This window comes from Grammomys surdaster, unplaced genomic scaffold, assembly GCF_004785775.1.
Source record: "Grammomys surdaster isolate TR1022 unplaced genomic scaffold, NIH_TR_1.0 350, whole genome shotgun sequence".
Lineage (NCBI taxonomy): Eukaryota > Metazoa > Chordata > Mammalia > Rodentia > Muridae > Grammomys > Grammomys surdaster.
In genome coordinates, this window is record NW_021604769.1 from 82,387 (window position 1) to 96,955 (window position 14,569).

The 14,569-nt window shown below is 37.4% G+C and overlaps 1 pseudogene; it reads right to left on the reverse strand.

Moving 5' to 3' along the window:
- Positions 1-1,965: 1,965 nt before the first annotated feature.
- LOC114631015 lies at positions 1,966-11,341 on the reverse strand (annotated as a pseudogene).
- Between the last annotated feature and the right edge of the window lie 3,228 nt (positions 11,342-14,569).

Genomic DNA, 14,569 nt, shown 5'->3' on the forward strand with positions numbered 1-14,569 from the left:
TATGATAATTTTATATAAACATATAGTATATTTTGATTATTGATTATGTCTGTTCCTTATTAACCTCTCTTGCCCTTTTCCACTCCTTGTGTTCCTCTATTTTTTTACAGTTATGTTAGATTTGTTTATTCATATGTTTGCATGATTGTATACTTGTGTGTGTGTGTATGTATGTATGCATGTGTGAAGATGCATGTACCTGTGAGTGAGTAGAAGACAGTATGGGGTATCAGATCTTATAGCTGGAGATACAGATGATGTAGGATTCTCACCTTGTTATGAAAGTGCAAGGATTTGAACTTTTCTTCTTTTGAGCAAGGGCACCTAACTACTGAATCATCTTTCTAGGTCTGTTCTGCCCCTAGCTAGTCATTTTTGACTAGTGAATTTTTTTTCTATATAAGACCTTTTATTTAATAATAATTTATTTCTAGAGAGGACAATTCTTTCTCATGCTTGTCTTTAACAATAGCTTATTATCTATTGTTAGGAATCAGGGCCAGTGCCCTTTCATATTGTTCAAGGATCTATATTTAGGAAGATATCAGTGTCGAGATAAAATACTTGTGAATGTAATCAGTGAAAAGAGATCAATATCTAATCTAAATGTCTCCATTTGGTCCCCAGTGTGACAAAGAGGGAACGTGCTTTGTAATATCACATTGACTATTCATATTTATTTTTAAAATTACATTTGTTTCTTCTTTCATTTTACCCTAAAAAATTCTGTTTTTTTTTTTAAAATTCAGCTCTAGGGAAAGACCTTTTTCCACCTGCACTCCTGAACTATAAAAAATTCTTCTTTTATGATTTTAATATAATTTCATAATTTCTCCTTCCTTTTCCTCCTTCAAAAATTTCCATGTACCCATCAGTGAATTTCTGTAGATATGACTAGTGTTGACAAGCATTATCTACATGACTTTCATAAATGCAGAGTAGTTTCTAGATATTTACTCCAGTATGTATTTTATACAGAGGAGTAGAAAACACTTTAGGAGTTTTTCTTCTTAGGACAACAAAGAGATGGAATAAGAATAAGGAGGGTAATTATTGATGTAGATAATTGCTCTGATGTGTTAATGATGCAATACATGTGAGATGTATTGGGTAGAAAAACATTACCTGAACTGTAAGATAATATTAAATAATGTATGCATTTATTATGTTACTTCTGTAACAATTAGAATCAAATTTATGATTGACTCCATTGTAGGAGATTTAGAAAGATTTTAATATTAATATTGATTATGTAGAATCAGATGATTTTTCTGTCCATTAAAATATGTGAAACAGTATTTTTCAAGTTTTATGTATATTTCTTAAAATTTCAAATAATATCTATAATGTTTCTTCCTGAGAAATGTAAGATGCTTTCTAAATGATATTAATTCAAAAATCAGTTTTAGGTGTAGGTCTTAGGATGTTTTCCATATTCTAAGATATTACATACTGATATATGTAGCATTGATTCATAGCTGACCATGGTTTTAGTTGTAAATACGACTTATTAATACTCTGTATATATTAATTAATGCTGGAAATTAATAAGGTGGCAGTTATTCTTTAACCAGCTAGTACTCCAAATAACCACACAGAGACTGTTTTAATATTTGAAAGCTTAGGCCTTAGCTGGGATGACTTAGTCATGTCTGTCTCTCCTCATGTTTCCTGGTGAAAAGCCCTTCCTATTTTTCTTCCCAGAGTTCTTTTCTCCCTCCCAGGAAGTCTTGCTTATCTCTATGCCTAATCACAGCTTCAGCTTTTTATTGACTCATTAACTTGGGGAGTAGGGTTTGCACAACAAAAGCTGGTATACATGAGAATTTGCTTTTGGGGCAACCAGATCTAGGGGTACAGAATTTAGCATTTGAATATATAACATAAGAGCACCAGACCAACCCCAACATTCAGTTTCAGAATTATTACATTGTGAGAACACATGTTCATGAGACCCTTTGATGGTCAAGGATTTAATTTCAATGTCAAGATCTTTGTTCTCATTGCTTTAAAACCTTCTTTGACTTCCTTGTTTCTCAAGCTATAGATCAGAGGGTTCAGCATAGGAATCACAATGCCATAAGACACAGAGACCACTTTCATATATTCCTCAGAATTGTCTGAATGAGGCTATAGGTTCATGTAAGCAAGAGTTCCATAGAAAATGGTGACTGCTGTCAGGTGGGAGGCACACGTGGAGAAGGTTTTCTTCCTCCCTGCAGTAGAGGACATCTTTAAGATGGCAGCCACGATGTATATGTAGGATAAGATAATGACCAACACAGTGAATGTCAGGTTAAATCCAACAAAAACAAAAACTAACATGATATTAATATCAATGTTGGAGCATGAAAGACTGATGATTGGGACAAGATCACAGAAAAAGTGATTGATATTTTTGGAATTACAGTAAGACAATGAGAATGCAAATCCTGTGTGTACTGAGGCATTTATTGATCCCATGAGATAAGAAAGAGCTACCAACAGTATGCACACTTGTGGAGACATGATTATGGGGTATTGAAGGTGCTTACAAATTGCCACATACCTGTCCACTGCCATAACAGCAAGGAGGTAACAGTCACAGGTTGCAAATATTGCATAAATAAGTAATTGTATTACATATCCTGTATGTGATATGGAACAGTCTTCTACAATGAAGCACTGCAGCATCTTGGGAGTGATGGCAGATGTGCAGCAGATATCAGCAAAAGCCAGGTTTTGTAAGAAGAAGTACATGGGAGTCTGAAGTCTGGAATCAGTGTTGATGAGGAGGATCATCCCAGTGTTACCCACCATGGATGTTACAGAGATCCCAAGAAATACAATGAAGAGGACACACTCAGTGCTTTGCTGGACTTCAAATCCCAGAAGATAGAAGTCAGTGACTTCAGTGGCATTTCGTTGTGTAATGGCTATCAAGAATCTGAAGGAAACCTAGACAAGAGGGAAAAATTAGGACTTCGTGAAATCAATGGATTCTGATTTTCCACATTGTAAAAAGCTTTTATTTATTTTGTTTCATATATGAGTATTTACCTAATGTATGCATGTACATCACATGCATGCAGTGCTCACTGATGCCTCAGACCTGGAGTCATAGACAGTTGTGTGCAGAGCTGTGCATGCTGAGAACCTAATCTAGGTCCTCTGCAAGGGTAGCAAGAACTCCTCAATGCTGTGTTCTCAGTCCCTCACATTACTTTTTTGACCTAAGTGTTCATGATAAATACCAGCAATTTCAATCTGTGTCTAGGATAAGAGGCCATTACATGGTCTATGTATTTGAGCCAGCAATTAATTTTTAAATAAAACACACTTGATAGAAAAATGCTGACTTTTAATGTATAAAACTAAAAATCTCTAGGTTGACATAGCTTTCTCCTGTAATAAGTAAGTTTTTATATTTACATAGGTTAATATAAAACTTTTATTTTGTTCTTTTAAAATAGCCAATAGTTTTTCTTATTCCTCTCCTCTTTTAGTCATTTAATTCTGCAATTAGGAGTCTATGCAAGGAAAAGGTTCTGACACACAGTCATGCTCCACGTTTTTAATAATTTTTATCACATGATCTATTGTTATCTTTTTGCCAACTATCATCTAAAGAGTTTGCTTCACAAACAGATATCTTATAAGATAGATAAATTTCCATAACATTTTCCTTTCAGGTCCAGTCTTATTAAAAATTTTGTAGCAACAGTTAAGTAATAATGATACCTTGTTTTAAATAGTAACAACCTTTGTTTTTCCTCTATTGATCTGTTAAGTATAGAGCCAACATGCATTCACATAATGTGAAACTTTACACTCTGTGATTCAGTGCCATGATACTTAAACTTCCATTAAACCTTCTTACTATGTCTGGAGGATTCAGCAGTGTAAGTCTAGCTCATGCTCTACACTTTCCCAGTAGCTGGCTCAGTCTTTTATCTTCTTGTATTTGATAAGTTAAAAAGACTTTTGGCACTGTGTAGTATTTTACTCAGGGTTACATATGCTACGCAAACACTTTATCCTTAAATTGCAATATTCGCATTCCCAGGCTACTAAAAGTTACCTATTGAATTACATCACAACTAAACACATGACTGAATTTTTGCTTTGCCATTTTGTTCATTTTTGTATATGTCACAATGTGATCTGTAGAGAAAAAAATATCTCATATCTCCAGCACATCAGTAGAGCACTCTATTATTTTTCCAGTAACTCTAAGCAGTTTTGTGTCATCACAGAAAAAGTGGTAAGGAACAACTTATCCTTAGTAATGGAATGTGGAAAACTATGTCAGTGTTAACATTTGCTTCTCTGGTACTTTCCTTGAGAAACAAGCACTATAGGACTTATACAACCAATGAGGAAGACAATGATGCCTTCAGTTCTAGTTTCATGAGGGCTGAGAACAAGTAAATTCTAGTAAATTATTTCCTTATTCAAATGTGTCAGAAAATAGGCAAAATGTAGCCCTTCAAAGGTGAATTGTTCCTTGGGGGAAAAAGAAATGACCAGACAGATCCAGACTAGGTCTATTTAAAGTACTCTATAGTCCATATGGGTGGGGGGATGGGAAGGAATTGGGAAAAGTAGAGGAAGAGGAAACCATAATCAGAAAATAGAGTGTGAAAAATATATTTTCAATAAAAGAATAAAATATAAAGAGCTCTGTAGATAGGGTGATGCTTTTTACCACTTTGGTTTTACTGATTTTTTATTCTAGTAAAAAGATATAAAGTTACAGACACACATTCAAGAGCTAAGACCAGCCTTTCCATCATTTTACAGATAAATCATAAGGGTCAAGTTCAAAGAGACTCAATATGAATTATTTCTTCTGTGTGTGTGATGGACACATTTCCCAATAGAATACAATAAGAAAATGGGCCATTATCAAAATATTTTAAATAAAGCTAGTCTATTCCTAATCTCAGTACTTTAAAAACTGCATATATAATTTACAATCATCCATGAATGAAGTACATAATTTGTATTTATTTGTGTCTTTTGGTATTACTGAAAAATAGTGAAAAAAACCCTAAAACGCCTAAACATAGAGACAAGCCACATTCACGTGTTAAGAACTCAATGAAGCAAAACACCATACTGAGACACAAGTATAACATAATTTACATCAAGTCGTGTAAGATTCTTTTTGAAATATAGACCAGGATATTTTAAGATGTATGTGGAATGGAAAAGTTGTTAGAATAGCTAAAGTAATTCTGAGAAAGTCGGATGGATGTGTAGATCAATCCACTTGATATGAAGATCTATATTCTAGCCATAGTGATCAGTGTTAATGTTGGTGAAAGGATAGGCACATATATAAAGCAGAACAGAGACCTAAAAAATAGATATTTACAGGTTCAGCCTGCCTGACTTGAACAAAGCTGCAGAAACCTGTGGGAGAAAATAATAGTGTTTGTTCATTTTAACATATGACTCTGGAATATCTAGCAATCCAAGGAAAATGTGATGAACTCAATGCAAATATTACACTATATACAATTATTTAACCTAAATAGTACACATACATAAATGCAAACTATAAAGCCACAAGAATTCTAGAAAGGAGCAGAGGACAGAAAGTATGTCCCAGGGCTCAGTGAAGAGTTCTTAAACATGACATTAAAAGCAAAATTCATTAAAATAAACAAATACATTGAATCTTATAAAAATTCACATTTTGGCCCAAAGATTTAGTTCAGAGAAGGAAAAGGTATGCTATAGTCTAAGGAGATTTTTAATATACATATATAATGCTAGACTTTACATTAAGGAACTTTGAAACTGAAAACTTTGAAAAATCAAGTTAGAAAATTAGTAAGATACATGAACAAGTATTTCACCAGAGTTCATTATGAATTTTAAATAAACAAATGAAGTATTTCTAATTTCCTACTATGGATCCACAAATTATAAATATGATAAAACCATCAGACTAACAACAACATTTTATGGTGTTAATACATAGTATGATTGCCAAAACAAAAAATAATACAATACCAAATACCAAGAACTATGCACAATTACTAAATATCTCAGCATTGTTGGTAGGACTGCAATACAGTAAAACACCTGGAGAAAAGTTTAGTAGTTTTCAGGAATTCTAGATGTATGTCGACTACATGGCACTGCTTATTTTTTTCTGGTTTGTTTTACACAAGACTTACTCCACAGAAAAACACATAAACAAGTTGTCATAATATGCACTTGTAATGGATCCCACTGTTGATAAATGAAGCAATTTGTATAAACTTCAATGCCTTTTTGCTGAGTCAATGAAAATACTTATTTCCAATATTTACATGTTGAATAATTTCTGTTTCACAACATTATAAAATGTCAAAATTGTAGAGATGAGGAATAAATTAGTGATGAGTAGGACTTAGTGATACAGATAGGGAGAGATGGTATGTCTATGTATGGTAACAAGATAATAGTTTGTCTGGAATACAAGATCTGGGGTGGAAGACCCTATATATTGATCTGTATGGTGCTTGTATGAATGAGTTCATTCAAATGAGAATCTTGTTGACTCATGCATGTGTATACCACAGTAGCATCGAAGTCTTGACTCTGGTATCATAGTGTAATAAACAAGATGGTAACTATTATAGAGAACCATAGGGTTTGTGGGAGCTCTCTGCACTATCTTTGGAATTTCCTGTGTGTCTATACACTTTCAAAATAAAGAATAAGAGGGAAAGATAAAGCAAGCTGTACAGGGTTGTAAGGTTCATTTGAGCAGTGTATTAAGTTTCCAGAACAGGAGTCCACACTAAATGAATGTTCATCAAATGACTAAGCTAACACACCGTATTAATTGTTCGGTTAACAAACGGAAGTTTCACTATCTTATTCTCTCATTCACGGTCTCTCCCAGGCGATACTCAGCCAATTCAAATCCCTCACTCCATTCCGTTACATCACCAGGGATGAGTGGCCTCCTGGACTTGGGAGAATCTGGGTGGACTCTGAGTCTGGCTTGTAGCATTTGCAGTTTCTTGCTCACACTGCAGAGCAGTATGGTTGTGTTGGTGATAGGATTTAATGTGAGGAGCCATAATGGGACAAGCTAATAATTATCAGTTGATCATTCTGAAATGCTTGCCTCGGATTATCATATAATCTTTGACAAGTGTGCCCATTCAGCAAGGCTGTGGCAGACGTGTTTTAGGAAAGGTCCTGCTATTAATATGCTTTTCCTATTATTATTATTATTGAACATATGTAACAATCACTAAGCAATAACACACCCCTTTGGAGCAGATCTCTGCAGAGCCATGAAGATGTACTGTCTTGTAGTGATGCTATATAGACAAATAGATGACTTCTTAAGTCTTAATGATGATCCTATAAGAATTCCTAAAATTATATCAATGATTATTTAGCTCTTTTTATAGTGGGACTGCTATTAAGTCCCTTTCTGATACTCAAAAATGCAATGAGAACTCTGCCAGTCTCCCAAGTGTCATTGGTTAATTGCCCTTAGATAGTAACCAGACTCTCTCCTGCTCAGAGCACATTCCAAGGTGGTTGTAAAACAATTAACCAAAGGTCACTAAAAGGGCACTCACAATTTATTATAGGTGCTAGGACAGAAGAGAAAATATTGCCTGGGTTTATCTATACAAAACTTCACTAATTTCTTAGTTATAGTTTTAAACCTTCAGTGACCCTGTGGAGCTAGACAGGTGGTGGATGTTTAGTCAGATAATTACTCCTAATGGCTATGCATGTAAACATTTTCTGTTGTAAACTTTTATTTCAATTTATGATTTGAATTTTGGTGTGAACTTGTGATGAAGTTTGTAACATGTGACCATGTACTCTGTAAGATGTATAAGTGCTGAGGACAAAGAGAAGAGAGTTAGGTATAGAATAGAGTTAGAATAGAGAGTTAGAATAGAAGATAGAATAGAGATAGAATAGAGTTTTTCCCTTTTCCCAGATAGAAGTTTTCCTTTTTCCCCACTTAGTACCTTTCTGCTTTTCCCCTTAGATAGCTTTCATAGGAAACTTTTTTACACTTAGCAATAAACTATAATAATTTCTCTAAGTGTCTTTTCTTCCTGCGACCTCAAACCAACAGTCCTAAGTTAGAGCCTGGCAGCACCTGCAGAGAGAGTACTAAGGTTATTTGCCTAATCCTCTGATGTCCTTGGGCTGAGGTACCCAGAAACTGCAGTTTCTGGCCTCAGAGGATCAAACAGATAGCAGGTCAGCTACAGTAGCTTAGTAAGTAAACTTTAGTAAAGTAGACAAGTAAGATTTTATTAAACAGCAACCCTAAATATCTCGTAAGACCAAAATCTTACCCCGAATCTCGTAAAGCCCAAGCAAGACTTTACCCCGAATCTCCTAAGACCAAGTCTTCCCCCTGCCGAGGCTCTTCCAATTCCTATCTCCCTCGGCTGCCTCAAGAAGAACCGACAAGGAGGAGAAGAAAGCCTAAAGCCTTCGACCACCGATGTGACTCATCTCACATCAGTGTTTTGGGGTTGTGAACTTGTCTAAGACCCCCCATAATTAGACATCCAAATTCAAAATTCACATAGTTGGGATTGATCATAAGATGCCTTCTCTAACTAAACAGAGAAGGGGGAGATGCCAGAAGCCAGGACCCTCGCCCTTACCCTCACCCCCTACCTTTCCCCACCTGCACAATGTCCTCTGAAGCTTGGCAACTGCAAGATCCTGCTTAGCAACTGCAGATAGACTCAAAGCAGTGTACCATATCATCTTAAGAATAGCAGGGAGACCATAACTCAAGCAGTGTACCATATCTTCTGAAGAACAGCAGGTAGATCATAATTCAAGGCAGTGTACCGTATAGACCATGACATGTTTCAAGGCACAGGCCAAGAAGATTTTGTACTTTTCCACCACCTGGCCCCTCTTACCCCCTCCCCTTGTAAAACATGCTATAAAAAAGCATTTCATGTTCAAAAAAAAAAAAAAAAGATCACCTTCTCCTCCCACCAAGCCGGGGCTGGGTCCCCGGCAATTTGCTTACCTTGCCTTGCTTCAGAGTCCTTTTCTGAAGCTAGCTAATTGTCTACTTCAGCCTTTCTCTGTATGTCTTCCCAGCAGGAAAAGGAGAAAGAGAAGGAGAGATAGGGAAGAGAGGAATAAACCGAAGAGGAGCGATTAAAGAAGAGGAAAAGAAGGAGGGAGGGAGAGAGGGTGGGAAGGAGAGAGGGAAGGAGGGAGGGAAGGAGGGAGGGAAGGAGGAAGGGAGGGAGGGAGGGAAGGAGGGAGGGAAGGAGGGAAGAAAAAAGGAAATATATGAAAAATCAAGCAAACAGACCCTAATGAAAGTAACTCAAAAGCAAACTTTGTCCTCTCGGGAACATTCTGATTTTCTGCAGGGAATAACAGATGAACTGCTGTTGATTTAAGACTTTTATGTGAGTGTGATACCGCATCACAAAATGAAGAGGGATGTATCACGAGGTGATTCCGCTGTCAGACAAACACCAGAGTGTAGTATGGCTGGTATGATTTGCCGCATACTTGAGCTACGTGGTCTAGTCTACTGTTCGTAGGTTAAAAAACCATGTTACTGAACTAAATCCTTTTTTAAACTGTAATACATTATAAGAATTTGTGCATATAAACTTATATAGGTACAGGAAAAAGTATATTAAAATACAATGTAAAAATCAATCATGATAATTTGTTGTGATAGCTAATATTGGTTGTCAACTAGATATAAGTTGGAGGAAGGAGTCTCACTTGAAACAGTGTTTCTATCAGATCAGCCTGCAGGCATTTTCTTGATTGCTAATCTGTGTATGAGAGTCCAGCCCTCAAGTATGTATGGGTGGGCCTGGTTATACAAAATGGTCCCTGAATGTGATCTATGGTGAACAATTTAGTAAAGATTGCTCCTCTGTGGACTCTGATTCAGTTCTTGCTTGATGTTCTTCCTTTGGTTTCTGTCAGTGGTAGAGTGTGAGCTGGAAGTGTCAGCTGAAATAAACTCCTTCCCACTCAAGTTGGTTTGGTTGTTATGTTTATTATAATGGCAGAAACCAAACTTAAAAATCTGACTAGGATATTTACCATGAAGTTGTTCTAAGTGAGCCATTGAATAAGAGGTTGGTGTCTGTGAAAGTCATAAATGTTACTCCCTCTAGTTCAGATTTTATAAATAATTGGACCACATACATTTTATTAATTATTAAATTATTAAAAACACTAATAATGGTAAATTAGCTTACTATAATTTTTATTTTATAAACTTTAAGCATTTTGACTCGAATTATCACAAACATATTATAGCAACAAGAAAATGTTCTTTAAATAGATTTTTCTTTTATAAGCCTTTTCTGTATGTTTTTATACTTTCAAAACTTTAAATTAAAAATGAATATATAAATGTTTCCTTCCAATGTCCATGGAGACAGAAGAAGAGGTAAGAGAATGGAAGACATCTCTTGACTAAGAGGATGGGAAGGAGTGCTATAAAACTGTTTCTAGATACGGTATGTCCATTTCAATCACAAGCACAGCACAGCTATGGTTACCTGCAGAAGACCTGCATGAAAACTAAGACATGAAAGGGAGGGGATAATTAGGAGGGAGAAGAGAATCAACATAAGGGAAAGACAGATGGACAGATAGACAGATAGAATTATTATTAAGATGATCACTGTGTTCTACACACAAATGAAAACTTAAAAATTGTTCTAAAATTGAACATACATATGTACATATTCCTAAGTCTGCACAAGTTGGAGATCATTAGTATAGCTGTCTTCTATCTCCACAACTTATTATTTTTTTTCTGAAAGATCTTAATGGGCAAACCATAGGTGGATCACAACTGTTACCTTATGTGATAACCACACCCTGTTCTGGAATACCTCCTCAGAGACCTCCGCAAGATTCTTCATGGGGAGGTGTGACTGTTCAGAAATATATCTATCATGGGTTACCTTTTCTCCTTCATCACATACTTGTACTCTGGGGATTTCTTTCTATTAATGAAAACATTTTGCTCTTGGGATCCATTGTTTCCACCCTAAGGAGCTTGCTGAAATCTACAAGAAACACCTGATGAGCCTTCAGTGTGAGTCTAAGGGTTATTTTCTTCTGCTGTGTCCTTTACTCTTGCCTCTTCTTCAACTGCATGTTCCTGTTTCAGTGCCAACAGTGCCTCATTAGTCAATTCCATAAGAACCACACCTAGGAGCTCCTCAGCATTGTCTTTATCTAGGTTCTGGCTAAAAGTATTTGTCACCTGAACTACAGCCTTGATGAGTTTTGAAAGCTCCTGGCTGAAAAATTCCCTGAAGTTATGAATAAAAATTTCAGTGCCTTCTTTCGGTATCATTCACATGCTCTTTAGCAGGGGCCCAAGCAAGATTCTTGGTACAGTCATTGATGCTGCAACCCTTCCAGAAATGCAGCTAAGTGCTTTTTGTGTAGTTCACTTGCAGCAATGGCCCAGGGCAAACGCCATTTCAGATAGTAGGTTTAAATGCTGCTATAACTCTTTGGCACATTAGTCCATTTATAAGCAGTGAAATTTGAAGGAATTAAATACTACTTTGATATTGGTATAAAATCAATAAAATGAAAAATGTATAGAAACATTAGGAGCTTAAGTAAAAATCTGAAAGGAATATTATTTTCCCAACAATATTTCTCAGTTTTGTTGGCATAGAAATTTGGGGGAGCATCATGGAAGAGGATCGTGGTCATCAGTGCTGTGTTACTGCTCCTGTAGTATCCATGACTATTTATGGACATGTAAAAAAGACTGAGAGCTTTCCTTGTTCCCGATTCAAGAATATCAGTTTGTAGTCTGTAACAACAGCCACAAATACAAGTATCGTTTTATTCTTAAAGGCTTGAAACTTGATATTGCCTTGGTCTCCCCATAGATGATAGTCCTGCGCGACAGCCAGTTCAACACATGGAGGTTTCAGCACACTGATGGTTTCCTCTGCTAAATAATTTCCCTTTTACTAATGCTGCTTTTTCAGCAGCATTTGCAGCCATACCCCTCACTGTCACCTTGGGCAATGTACAATAATTGTTGAACCATTGAAATAATTTATAACTAGTGGTGAATTCAATGCTGTGGCCAGATGCAGCCTTTTCTAACATCAATTAGCGTTGCTATGACTGTGACCCCTGTGGCGCTGAAAGAGAGTCACACATGTGGCTATGTTTTCAAATCAGCTCTTCATAAGTTTTTGTGTATCTGAAAAATTGGCTAGATTTTGCTTCCAACAAAGTAGAGCCTTCAATAGCTTCTATCACTTTGTTCTTTTTTTAAAAAAATTTCTCTTTTACTGAAAGTATATCCTTTTCTCATATGCTATATCTTGATTAAAGCTTCCCCTCCCTCAGACCTACCCAATCTCTCCCCACTTCTCCTTCCATTCAGATCCACTACCATTCTGCTTCTCAGGAGAAACAAATAAGCTTCTAAGAAATAACAACAAACATAGCAAGATAAAATATAATAACATAAAACTAAAACTATCACATCACTTTCGTGGGGCTAAGTAAATTTTAGCAGTAGTTTTATTTCCTTTTCAGTGAGAAATGCATTGGGGTTTTTATCATGACAATGTGAAATTTGTAGGTCACCTTGGGAAGTGTGAGCATCTTAAAAATATTCAATATTGCAGTTCACAAAGGCTTTCACTTGGTACTTCTTCCAGAAAGAAAAAAAAAAGGCATGCTCTTTTTTGCATTGCCATGGTCAAATATTGCATGCATAGGTATTACATGTTCACTGATATGTGTTTATAATTATTTTAAATTGTGCGGGGGCGCTTGTAGTGGTCTCACCGGCAAGAACACACACACACACACACACACACACACACACCAGAATCCTTCCGTAGAAACACGTTTATTCCCAAAAACCAAAATGGTGGTAGAAGACGAAGAAGACCTGGAAAGGCACTGCTTATAAACCCTAGAGTGGTGTATTCACCTCTGATTGGCTGCTTACTCGTAGCGCGCCAAACGCCGTGGGATGGGCTTTAACTTTGGCGGGCTTTTACCATGGCACATGCGCAATTTATTTGTTTACTAGGAAGAATTATGGCTGACAGCGCCACCTAGCGATGGCGGACTTTGCCAGCACCTGCCGCGGCTCCCAACATCTGCCCCTTTTTTGTTTTAAAAACAGAGGGTGGTAGAGGTCCCTGGGAAGGTAACGTAACTCCCATATTTGGGGGTCTCACAGCGGGTCTGAGTCTCTTTAGAGGGTGGTGCTCAAATGTTTGAGGCTTTACAGGGTGTCTTTACCAGAAGCCTTTGGGTGCAGCGGCTGAGGAATCTGTCTACTGGCTATTTCTTTTTTGATTTGTTAAACAGGCACTGGTCAATGTCCCGTGTCTAGGCTGACTGACATTTCTCCACAGCTAGCACCAATAGGGCTAACACCAAGGAAAGGCAAGCCACCCTGTCTTAGGCTACGAGGGATATACCCGCGCCCGGGTCATTGCCACTCGCTAATCCCGTCATGGGGTTGGCTTGTCATCAATTCCTCAGTTGTCTTCATGGTGTAAATCTGGCATGTGGCGTCAGCCTAATTCCCATCATTGGGACCAATGGCAGCTGTCTTGGAGGCAAAAAGATGGAGCTGTCTATCTGGCTGTTCTTGGCCTGTCTGGAGGGGTACCAGTTATGACTCAAACTCAAGGACGCTCAAGCAAATTCCATCTTGGGGGAATAAGCGTTCAAGAACCAATAGTTTAAGACAGTCTCCCTTACCCTACCAGGTGCAATGGAAACAAGTCCTCTGGGTGCAAGGGCTAAGGGGAACAGAAAGAGATGCAAACACCCATCCCTGTGCAATGGAGTCATCTCCTAGGGGTGCAAGGGCTGTTTGTCTCAAAATTCAGGTACCACAGCTACACAGACAAGGATCAGCCAGGCCAAGACTCCTCACTGACCCAGTGTAATGGGCAAATCCTCTGGGGTGCAACGCTGATGGCCTAACATTTAGCACCACCACTCGTGAGGGGGAGACTGCTTATGATTGAGGCAGTGATAACCACACTGCCAGGGAAGCCCCTAGTACTTTGGTCACAAGCGCCTGGCCAATAATAGCCTTGTCAAGATTTTGTTGAGCTCTGAGTTTGCAAACCAACCAAAGATGAATACTAATCCACAACTTAGGGCATACCAAACAGGCCTACTCCCACCCACTTAAAAAGAAAGGAAAGAAGAAGAAAAGAAAAAGCTGAAGAATTCCAGGAGGACAGTCCCTCAGTCAGGGACAGATCCACGCGCGTCGAGTTGATGTTCACCACAGCTGCTCTCAATTTTCTGAGTGTCTCACTGAAGTTTTCTGACCAATTTCCTGTAAGATACTGAAACAATTTTCTGGACAGATTAGTTACACGAGTAAAGTTTTTATACTGTACACTGGTGATGTAAAGTGTACCCAGTTTTTTTTTCTCACATCTCAATTGGGCTAATTGAAAGAGGATATCCAATCTCTCTCTCACTAAATCAAGGCGTTGATTAAGGATCATTAGCCCGCTTTTTAGTTGGGCGCTGGTGGAGGTTTGAAGGTTAACAGCCTCTACCA